This window comes from Mobula birostris, chromosome 25 (genome assembly GCF_030028105.1).
Source record: "Mobula birostris isolate sMobBir1 chromosome 25, sMobBir1.hap1, whole genome shotgun sequence".
Classification (NCBI taxonomy): Eukaryota; Metazoa; Chordata; class Chondrichthyes; order Myliobatiformes; family Myliobatidae; genus Mobula; species Mobula birostris.
In genome coordinates, this window is record NC_092394.1 from 25,042,805 (window position 1) to 25,055,552 (window position 12,748).

A 12,748-nucleotide genomic window follows, 5' to 3' on the forward strand; every position below is an offset into this window, starting at 1 on the left:
TGATATTTTGAGTCAAAACCTGGAGAAATCCATCAAATATGATGGGGAAAAAAACAAAAAATGCAGGTGCTAAGAAATTTGAAATAAAAATAGAAAATACTGGCAAAAGCATGTCAAGCAGCATCTTTTGGGTCTGTATCTCTTTGTCAGATGGGGTTGAGAGAGATGCAGTCTACAGGAGAGAAGGGAGGGAGGAATACGTAGAACAAGGAGAATATCTATAATAGACAGAGTTGAAATGGATTAATGGTGAATCAGTATTGAATTATCCCACTTCAAATAACATATTCTTTCTTCTTTTCTTTTTAAGAATTATTGGTGCTCGTCATCCTTTTTGTTCTTTTCCTCTCTGTGTATACTTTGGCCTGCTGAGCATGTCCCAGTAGGCCAGAACTGAGATTACTCTAGCTTAATCTCATTCTGCCTGCCACACAACTCCAGTCCATCAGAAGTTTTCTTTGTCCCACCTAAACTTCACTACTTGTTTTTTCCTTCCTCAGATGCTGCCTGACTTTGCTAAGATTTTCCAGCATTATGCATTTTCTGTTTTTATATCATGTTGCCTCAGTTTTTCATGTCCTATTTGGATAAATCAATTCTGCTGGGCATATCCCACCACCTTATCATTAACAATGCAATGCACAGACTAAGAAGTGTAGTGTGCTGTAACTATTCCCATTAAGCTATTTTGACTTGACCTATCACAGGCACTCCCTTTGTTCTACACATCACTCCCCCACCTTTCCTCCTAATGAAAGCTAATTTGCATCTCTCTTCCAATTCTGACAAAGGGTTGCAGACTTGAAACATTGACTGTTCCCCTTTTCACAGCGGCTGCCTGATTTGGTGGGGTTTCCCAGGATCTTCTGTTTTTACAAAGTGTTAGTAAAAAATCTGCATTAGCATAAACTAACTATAAGTGGAAACTAACTATAAGCAGATACCAACTTGATTTATTTTGTTCCAGCATGCTTAGACTTATGCCAATGAAAGGGTTAATTTACATTCTAAGACCCAGCCCATCTCAGAATGATAAAGGCGTGCGCAATGGCGTTAATGTACACCTGCGTGCAAACTGGTTTTCCTGCTGAGATCCCATTACTTGTGGTGCCTTTGATAACACACAGTATTCCTGCAGCATATTAAACAGATTAATGTAACAAACCTCTGGGGAGTTCCCTGTCAAATCACTGAAACAAAAAAAAATACGAGTGGCTTAACGCCAATGGAGTGACTTTAACAGCATAAGGAATACCAATCTGAGAAACAACACGATTTTATTTGCTGTGTAGTTAGTTTTGTGTGTAGTCAACAGGGGAGCTCTGAATTCATATTTACACTCATCTTGCTGAATATACAGGGAGTGAAAGGTTAAGAAAGGAAGTGGTGTGGAGTTTTAGCAATAGTGTAAATGAATAAGATTCAGAGACACTTCTGCCTATATAAATCAAACCTGCTGAATTTACTCTAAACAGATTAATATGGCTTGCAAACGCTTAAATCAAATTAGCAAAGCCATCACCAATCACAATCACTTCTGACATCAATGATATAAACTACCTAAGTACTGATCAGATAAAAAGCTGCAAATGCATCAAAGAGCTGGAATCGTGTTTATTCAAATTCCCACTCTTCCCACTACAGTAATATCAGTTTTTGGAGGTAGAGGGATCATGCATTGTTTTACTTTTAGGCAATTGTGTGTATTTTTTACAGAATACAGTACCTACAAAAATAATATGACTAGTATAAACTACAAGTAGAAGCACAGGCAAAATGTATGCCTACCCATGTAGTCTTTCTGTCGAACATAAGCAGATTTCCAAAATCTTCTTTCTAGAGGCTGGTTTTAATAGATAGCTTTGTGTCTCTAATTCTATTTATACTGGCATCAATGCTGAAGTGAGTTAAATTATCAGTAACAATTACAGTCCTAACAATGTCACAATTGCCAACTGTGGGATTTTATGAGAAAACCAATAAGGCAGAACACAGTGAAATGGATAACATGTATTTTTTCATCTTATTTGGGCTAGAAAGGAGACACAGAAGTGGGCTATGTTGACAGTAGAAGAATATTGAGTCTAATTTAAAATAGACAATGTTTAGCATGTCGATAGTGCCTTCCTGTGATTATGCACCTGTGAGATCTTTGATAGATGTAATAAAAGGAATTATCATTAATGCACAAGGTGAACTTGTGCTATAACTGCTTTAAGCTCAGATTTCACTTCACCCATCATTAAGGTCCCCCATCACCCAGGACATGCCCTCTTCTCAATGCTACCGTCAGGCAGGAGGTACAAAAGCCTGAAGGTGCACACTCAGCTATTCAGAAACAGCTTCTTTCCTTCTGCCATCCGATTTTTGAATGGACAGTGAAACCATGAACACTACCTCACCACGTTTTCTTTCTGTTTTTGCAGTAATTTAATTTAACTATTTGATATACATATACTGTATATATTTACTGTAATTCACAGATTTTTAAAATATTTCAATGCATTGCATTGTTACTGCTGCCTCAAAGTTAACAAATTTCACATGTGCCAGTGACATATGCCAGTCATATTAAACCTGATTCGGATTCCGATTCTGACGACACAAACTACAGCATTTCAAAGAAAATGCAGGCCAGTTTCTCCCCAAGAAAAGCAGAGATGGGCAATAATCGACAGCCACGGTGGAGAACAAAATACCTTTAAAATCGACATTCTAACATCATGTAAGGACAGGTAACAGGTCACTAAGAAATTGATAGCTATACTTCAGTATATTTATAAATGAGTGTTTAAACAAGCAAGCTTACAGCTATCGATGATACGGTTTGCTTTCTCCCTTTCTCAAGGTAAAACTCTCATAAGAATATAAGAAGGTAGGAAATAGGAACAAGGGTAGGCCCCCTGGCCCATTGAACCTGCTCTGCCATTCAATAAAATCATGGCCGACCTGACCATGGACTCAGCTTCACCTGCCTGCCTTTCCCCATAACCCTTAATTCGACTATGCAAAACTCTATCTAACTCTGTATTAAATATATATAATGAGGTAGCCTCTACTGCTTCCCGCATAGAGAATTCCATGGATTCACTACTCTCTGGGAAAAGAAGTTACTCCTCATCTCCATCCTAAATCTGCTCCCCTGAATCTTGAGGCTATGTCCCCTGCTTCTAGTCTAATCTACCGGCAGAAACAACTTTCCTGCACCTGTCTCATCCACTTTCTTAATCTGGCTTCTACTCCTTTCCTTTCCAGTCCTGATGAGGAATCTCAGCCCAAAACATCAACTGTTTATTTCCCTCCATAGATGCTGCCTGACTTGCTGAGTCCCTCCAGTATTTTGTCTGGTGTTACTCTTTTCATTATTTTATATGTTTCTATAAGATCCCTCTCATTCTTCAACCAGGTGATCCTCCTCTGCACCGCCCCCAAGCATATATATACATGTCCTCAAATAAGGAGATGAGAACTGCATACAGAACTCCAGGTGCGGTCTCAACCCTGTACAGTATGTACCTGCTCTTAAGTTCAATCCTTCTAGCAAAGAAGGCTAACAGTCCATTAGCTTTCTTGATAACCTGTTGCACCTGCAAAAACAACCTTTTGCCATTCATGCACATGAAATCCGAAGTCCCTTTGCACAACAGCATGTTGCAATCTTTCACTATTTAAATGATTCTCTAGCCTTCTGTTTTAGCTTCCAAAGTAGATGACCTTACATTTACCAACATTGTGCTCCATCTGCCAAACACTTGCCCACTCACTTAACCTATTTATATCTTTCTGCAGACTCTCCACAACGTCTGCACAAATTGCCTTTCCACTCAATTTAGTATAATCATCAAAGTTAGATATGTTACGATGGGTTCCCTCTTGCAAATCATTAATGAGCAGATACAGCCCAGCACTGACCCCTGAGGCACTCTGCTCACCAATGACTGCCAAGCAGAGAGACACCCCTTTACCTCAACTCTCTGTCCTCTATTGGTTAACCAATCCCCTATCCATGCCAATACATTACCCCCAACTCATGCATCCTATCTTATGGATAAGTGTTTTATGCAGTACCTTATCGAACACCTTCTGGAAATCCAAGCATACTACATCAACCTGTTCTCCTCTATCCACTACTGTTGTTATCTCCTCAAAGAACTTTTTATAAGTACCAGCCTCACATGCCAAATGCCCATACCTGTGCATCCTTGCACCTAGAGTACTGCATGCAGTTCTCATCTCCTACGTGAGGACATATCCAAGAAGCATTAGTATTGCAGCAGCACGTCATCAGTAGGGTAAAACTAACTGGTCTCAAGACCATCTAAGAAGTCTCAAACAAGTCCTTATTTGGAATGAATCTGCATGATTGCCACAAGATTTTCAAGAAATCATGATTTGCATTATGATGTATATGGGCATCAAAATCATAAAACATGTTGGTGTATGTTCTATCAGCACAGACCTACGTGCAAGATTACAGCAGGAGGTTTTATGACCTCCTTCCTTTGGTATGATTATTCCACTGAGATACTTTGCAGGCTGAACTGAGACAATTGAACCAGCTCTTCACTCTAAATGCCTGCTATGTCACTTGATACACAACTTAAGCAAGGATATACAAAGTCTCAGAAGAAATAGTCCACAGCCCTAGTATCATTCAAAAATTATTTTTCTTCTCACATTTATCGAGGAGGAAGCTAGACTCATTTAAAATGCAGCAAATAGTTGATTCTGTACCCTCCATTCTCTCTGGACATGCAGTGGCATGTACTGAGTGCCACTATTATATGGAGTCGGCACTGTGCTATTTAACATGATAATTTAATGCCTCCATTCGCCACCAAAAATATATGCTAAAAAGACCCATGTAAGAAAAATTCACTGAGCTGGTTGCACTAGCATCTAAGCACGTGCAACTGCACCCTGAACTTTATTCTGAACCCCGTTCTGGTCTTCTGCCTGCTCTGGATCTCTTTATCGCTAACTGCCGACGGGACATTAACCGTCTCGACTTCACCGCACCTTGTTCCCATTCCAACCTCGCTCCTTCAGAACGCTCTGCTCTCCACTCCCTCCACACTAATCTTAACCTTATTATTAAACCCGCCGATAAGGCGGGTGCTGTTGTAGTCTGGTGTACTGACCTCTACCTTGCCGAGGCACAGCGACGACTCGTGGATACCTCCTCTTATTTACCCCTCGATTTTTAGCCTGAAACGTCAACTGTACCTCTTCCTAGAGATGCTGCCTGGCCTGCTGCATTCACCAGCAACTTTGATGTGTGTTGCCTGAACTTTATTAATGTCTTTGATTCCATTGCCCAATATGATGGGTTGTTTCAAGTATTTCCTAGAATTTGTTGAACAAAGACTTTTTACCTGAGGCTTGTTTTATACTTATTTCCGACAGAGTTTATATCTTGTTTACTACTAAACTATGCTACTGGACGCCATGGTTGTGTAGCAGTTAGTGTGACGCGATCACAGGCTGGGGCGTTCGGGAGTTCGGGCTTCAATTCCGGTTTCCTCAAGACCAAAGACATACCGGGTAGGCTCATTCATCATTGTAAGTTATCCAGTGATTAGGTTAGAGTTAATCGGAGTTGCTGGGGCAGTGTGGCTCGAAAGGCTGGAAGGGCTGTATTGCTAACTAAATAAATAAGTATATATATAAACTAAAAGGGAAGTTGAATTTCGGGTTTATTTCTGTCCACTGTGATATAATGTTTCAAATGCATTAACTCTTGACACAACTTATCTCAATTCAATTGGTAGCAACCTCTCCTCTAACAATAAAATCTGCATGTGATTACATAGACCCTTTGAACATAACAAAATGCCCCAGTGCACTTCATAAGAGCATTATCAAACTAAAATTGATTCTGAATCCCATAAAGAGACATTAGGGCAGATGATCAAAAGCTTGGTTAAAGAGGTAAGTTTCAAGAATCAAATTAAACGTGGAAAGAAGCAGAGGAACAGAGATTTAGGGATAGGAATCAGTGCTTAAAGACTTGGCAGCTGAAGAAACATCGATGAATGAAGCAGCAATTAACTTCAGGAACGATCAAGAGATCAGGGTCTGAGGAGGGCAAGTATCACAGAGGGCTGTAAAGTGCAGACATGGGTGGCAGTGAGACCAGGAAAGGATGCAGAACTGAGGGAGAAAACGTTAAAAGAAAAAATATTACTCAAGTGTGATCCACTGTGTGTCAGCAATTATAAGAATGATGAGTGAATACTGCAAATCAAGACATGGTTAGCAAGATATAGATGACCTTAGGTTTCCAGATATGGTGAAGGAGTAGATCATTCTAACGGTACAACACTATCATGAGGGTCTACAACAGATAGTTGCAGGATCAAGGCCTTCTCCAGTAAATGAAAAATTAATTTGGGTTGGCACTCCAAGCCTAAGAAGCTTCTTATTCTTTCACATGTCCTTTAGCTGAGATCTTACCCAGGACTTCAGTGATTTGTTCTGGCAGACAGACAAATTCCATTGGTTCTCTTTGAAGAGCTGGAAGTTTTTCCATTGTTTTATTCATGGTCAGAAGAAGATAATCTATTTATTTCTTCCCTCGTCATTACGAAACCCTTTTGCAGGCAGTTCGGATATTTCATTTGCCTTTGTAACCCTAGTGACTGAAATACAAATGTAATTCAGATTCAGATTTGTTTATCACATGTACATCGAAAAATACAATGAAATGTGTCATTTGCGATAACAACCAACACACCGAAGGATGTACCGCAAGTGCCACCCCACATTCCGGGACCAAAACAGCGTGTCCACAATGCTCAGTAGCACAACCCACAGAACGCTACACAAGAAACAAAAGAACAACAGCAAAGCAAGCCCCTTTCCTCCCTCCCAATCCCGGTCTAGGTGATGACAGGACCCCAAAATCAAGGCTTGAACAGACATGAGTAAATAACTGCTTGTGAATTATTTTTGGCAGAAGGACTGCAAAAATTGTTAAATAAATGTATTTTATTACATTGAAGAGTTCAAGTTCCTCTTTCTTTTCTCACGGCTAATCTCCTTCAGTGAAATGTAACTTTTCACACTCAGTGGAACTACAATTTAGAAACTCTCTACAATCATCCCACTATAAACAATCATTAAACATGACTGGCAGTTCCTCCTTACAATGGAGTTTGGATGGAACAGTTAAATACAAAACTTACGCTATAGACTCTTGGATTATCCCATTCTAAAGCTTTCCAAGACAACCTGGGGTGATCCAGCGTAATAACAAAAACCATTACAGATTCCAAGTGATGCGAACTCTCCAGCTTTCCACAGATGGTAAGCAGCATTTCTCAGCTGGTCCATGCACAGCGTGAACCAAGGGTTAGGTGCTTGGCCAACAGGATGGCAACGTAGCTGGCAGAGTTTTACTGTGTACGACCACCCTGCACCAATACCAGCTGCCCACAAAGAACTGTCTTTGGCAAAGGCTTTGGTCATCGTGTCTGTTGGAAACCTTTGATTTTTTAAAATAATACTTTTCAACAAAAATGTATTTTTCACACTCACTGGCAGAAACTGGCTTAGAAGCTAAACTAATGGTTTACTACCTTTCTACTTTTTCATTGGCTAAGTATTAGCACATTACCCACGTGATGTAATTGTTGTAACTATGTAGCCTATCACCATCATCACTATCTATGGAATTTTCTTCATCTTATCTATAAAAATAATAGATTTTTCAGAAATGCCATCTTTTATTTCTTTTATTCTTTTGTCTTATATGCCTTAGTATTAATTCCCACCTTAGCATCATTTCTCAGCTCTTTATTTAGTTATTTAGGGTATGTATGTCTGTTCATACTCAAAAATAAACTGAAATCTTGCAACTAAAACTGCTGGCCGTTCCTGACTCCTGGAAGAGCCCCAAGGATCAGAAATTAGACAAAGATCCACCACGTCCTTCAACCCAGAATCGATAATACACAATGTGGGCTAAGCTATGCGAGGGAAGTTGAGATAAAATTCAGCTTTTCAAAGATGAAATTATGAAATTTAAATAAAAGGTTCCTGATGCCAACCCAGCAAGTTCCCAGCAGAGTTCAGGACACATGCCTTACACATTATTACCGTTCCAGTTTTAATTGAAAATTTATAGGAATTAATTGACCTTAGCTGAGGATTTGGGAAAGTCATAATATTGCAACACCTCATCCTAGTACCCCATCCATTATTTATTTATACACACACAATCTTTTTCTCTCTCTCCTTTTTCTCCCTCTGTCCCTCTCACTATACCCCTTGCCCATCCTCTGGGCTTTCCCCCCCTCCCCCTTTTCTTTTTCCCTAGGCCTCCTGTCCCATGATCCTCTCATATCCCTTTTGCCTATCAACTGTCCAGCTCTTGGCTCTATCCCTCCCCCTCCTGTCTTCTCCTATCATTTTGGATCTCCCCCTCCCCCTCCCACTTTCAAATCTCTTACTAGCTCTTCCTTCAGTTAGTCCTGACAAAGGGTCTCGGCCCGAAACGTCAACTGTACCTCCTCCTAGAGATGCTGCCTGGCCTGCTGCGTTCACCAGCAACTTTTATGTGTGTTGCTTGAAATTCCAGCATCTGCAGATTTCCTCGTGTTTGAGCTTTCCAGAAGGAAGCTTTTGTAAAAGGTAGTCTAGTTTGTTTGGAATGGTAATTGCTACCATAAATTGCCTCTAGTATGTAATGAGTAGTGGAGTCTGGTGGAAACTGATGGGAAGGTGGGGAGAATAAACTGGATTAAGAGAGGATTGGAGTAAAGAAAATAGGCACTTAATTATTAGTGTGTACTTGATGGGACAGAGGGACTGTTTCTATTCTGTATCTCACTATGTCTTTGTGAGAACCATTGGGATTTAGTCTCTGAGATGGCAGTAAGCCCAGGATGTACGTATATACATTGTCAAACTCAAAAGGCCTCTGTCATTGCATCCACGTGGAATATGCTGCCGAGTCTTATTCTGTTGAGATTCCCGAGTATCTTATTCTGGAGATTCACCTTCCACATACTGACACAGGATCCAAAGCCCCAGTGGTTTCGCAGGAGATTTAGGCCAAGAAATATCCACCAAAGGAAAAGACAAGTTAAAAATACATTTGTCTAGTTTAACACTCTTAATTCTTACCGTCACTTTTGTTATTAAAAATAATACATATTAATGTTCATTAATTATTAACATTGTTGAGAGTTTTTTAAATAACCCTGAATATCAGAAACAATGATAAGTTATTAGCGATCCCTCAGATTTTAATATTTTCAGGTGGGAGAGAGGGTTTTTCCAGCTGTCATGCTTTAGGAGCATTTCCAGGGTGGGTTTCTTTTGATGCTTCATTAGATCCTCTCCAACCACTGGTGGCCATGCCACTTTGGAATAGTCCTCCTTCATCTCAGGAGTTGATTCCTGATGGGTTGCTTCAGTCGGCATGATTTGACCCATGAACAATGATCAAATGCCCAACTGGACAGGTACAAGTCAGAGATTTGGCAAACACCTACCAAGATACTACGTTTCTATTGGCTACTTACACCTGGAAAGTGCAGACAGATTTCACAAAACTGTGTTTAGATAGTGTCTATTTTATCTGGAAGAGTGAGACCTTTAATCATCTTGAAAGTGAAAAGTATTGCTATGTCCCATAATGGCTAGCATTTATGTGGAAGGCTATGAGGAGAATGACATGAAAGTGTACTTCTGAGAATTCAATTCTTGCTCCAGTAATCGGAGGAGTGCATTTGTAGTGAGCTTTATACACAGTTGCACTCTAAGAGCAGGTTAGGAGGCTTCAAGGATTTCCTAAGCACCATAAATAATTGACACCACTTTCTGGACCATACATAATGGAAGAACATAGTCTCCTTTTGAAACTCAGCACAATAGTTTTCGTCTCTTTTGGATGCTACAATTTTAATAGTTTTAATATCTGCCCTACAATATGCATAGGAACTTGTTTTTTGATTCACAAAATAACCGAAGCTAATTACCATTTGTGCTACCCCACAAACCCTAGTGCTAACACAAAGACAGAACCAAATTAATAATGTATTAAGTTAACAACTCTTAATTGCCATGAAGTTGCTGCAAAAACTACTATAATCCTGCGGCTCCCAAGGAAGAGGGAATTCCAATGGATAATTAATTTCTTATTTGTAGAAGAAGCCTTCTAGATCAGCTACTTGTGGAGCAGAAATATATTTTGCCTTATTGTGCTATTTCCATTATGATATAACAGTTAAATGCAATGAGGTCCACAGGAAATTCCGGATAAAAAGTTAATTAATGTACAATATTACCAAACATTATTTATTTTGCTTTCTAGCCTTCACCAGGCATAGTTCAGAAGAGATCTCATAGTAAACAGAGTATTGGTCTTAAAGGACTGATATGTACAAAACATAGTTGAAGACTGTTTAACTGGGTGGTTCAAGTACTCACATTCTCAGTGAGATGGGTTCAATCTTGACCTCCATTCTGTCTTTGTGGAGCTCGCATGCCTTCTGGGACCGTGTATGTTTCACCCAAGTGCTTCAATTTTACTACAAAGATATGCTGATTGATAAATTAATTAGCTAGTCTAAATGGGCCCCCAGGATGGAGTTCCTGGGCATCTGGGAAGACAGGTTATGGGGAAATTAATGGGCCATTGGAACTGATGGAATTGGTCTGAGAGCTGGCAATAGACTTGATAAGCCAAATGGCCTCCTCCTATGTCATAAAAAATAAAAGAAATAATATGAGAAAGGTGCTGAATGTTCTTGATATTAAAACCCAAAGGAGAAAGTTGCAAAAACGATGATAGGCATTGGTCCATTCAGTGTATAACAAGTTCCTGTCCAAGTCCTAGTTCAAACGCTCATTTTATTGTCGAAGTATGCATGCACAATACAACTCTGATATTTGTCTTTTCGAGATAGCTATGAATTATAGAAAGACCATGGGAGATGTTGAAAGAAAAGACATCAATTCCTCACCCCCCGAAAAAGAAACAAAACACGCAAGCCCCAAAACCCCCATCCCCTCCTCACAGAGAAAAAAAAGCAGCAAAAATAGCATCAAATCCCTCACCCAACCCTGCAGAAAAATACAGCGACAATAGCATCTGATAGGAGAAGAGAGTGGACCAAAGGTGAAAGGGAAGGAGGAGAGGACCCAGAGAGAGGTGACAGGCAGGTGAGAAGGGGTAAGAGACAAGAGTGGGGAAGGAGGTACAGGAGTCTTGGGTCCTAAACCACCAAGTTCAGGGACAGTTATTACCCTTCAACCATCAGGCTCCTGAACAGGAGCGAATAACTTCACTCATCTCAACTCTGAACTGATTCCACAACCTATGGAACACACACAAAATGCTAGAAGAACTCAGCAGACCAGGCAGCATCTATGGAAAACAGTAAAGTCGATGTTTCGACTGTACTTTTTTCCAATAGATGCTGCCTGGCCTGCTGAGTTCCTCCAGCATTTCGTGTGTGTGTGTGTGTTGCTGGGATATCCAGCATCTACAGATTTTCTCTTGTTTGTGATTTGATTCCACAACCTATGGACTCACTTTAAAGGACTCTACAACTAATGTTCTCTGTATTATTTGTTTACTTATTTATTTATTATGATTAATTTTTTTTTGCACAGATTGTCTTCTTCTGTACATTGTTTGTTTGTCAGTCTTTATGTGTAGTCTTTTTCATTAATCCTATTGTATTCTTTTGTTCTACTGTGAAAGCCTGCAAGAAACAATCTCAGACTAATATATGATGATATATACATACTTTAATAATAAATTTATTTTGAATTTTGAACTATCTATCATATCTGCTTCCACTACCACCCCAAGCAGCACATTCCAGGCACCCTACAACTCTCTGTGGAAGAATATTGCCCCATACACCCCATTCAAACTTTCCCCTTCTCACCTTAACGCTATGCTCTTCTAAAATATATCAGTAATCAATGCCAATCAATTTAGTTTAGCTGGTAATTTTGGAGTTACTTGATCTCCTTCCATACATTAGTATTCTTGAACTATTTGCTTCTGAATTAGTATTCAGAGAAGGTTTAGTTTCTTTGTCAGAGCTTCAATGACTTGCTGCTTCACTTCCTGAAGTCGTCATTGAATGTCGCCTCTGACATAACTCCATGATGCAGAGACTGAACAACCAGACACGGTTCATTTCTGGTCGAGGCCATTCTCTCTAGCTGCGCATTTTAACGGAATTTCTTTTCTTTCTGCAAACTTCTCCCATGGATATTGCTTCCCACTTTATGAAACGTCTCTTGCTAGTTGAACTAAGAATATGGAATCATAGAAAACTTGTAACCCAGATGGAGGCCATTCAGTCCATCATGTTGGTGCTGGTCTTAACCCAATCCCTACCACTGGTTCCTAGCCCTGAGTTCTTGGCTCTTTGAGTATTATCTAAATGCAGTAATGAATATATTTGTTTCATTTTGATAAATGATGCAGTAATGATATTGCCCTCAGCTCACCATCATCACAGTTGGCAGAGGTAGATTCGCAAACATTTACATGTATTCTTGAAGTCAAGCTTAGTTGACTAGAAGTCAAATGTGCTCCTAATCTTATCCTTATCAGGGGTTCTGCTGCTGTTTAACCCTATGGTGATGTGAGCAGCTCTGTTGTATTTGTTATGTCACGCATAATGCTAAATTTTGAATATCTCTGGAACATACTTATGTTTCATGAGAGTTTCCTCGGCTATTTGTGCTGATTGAAGTTTAAAGATGTGAAGGAATT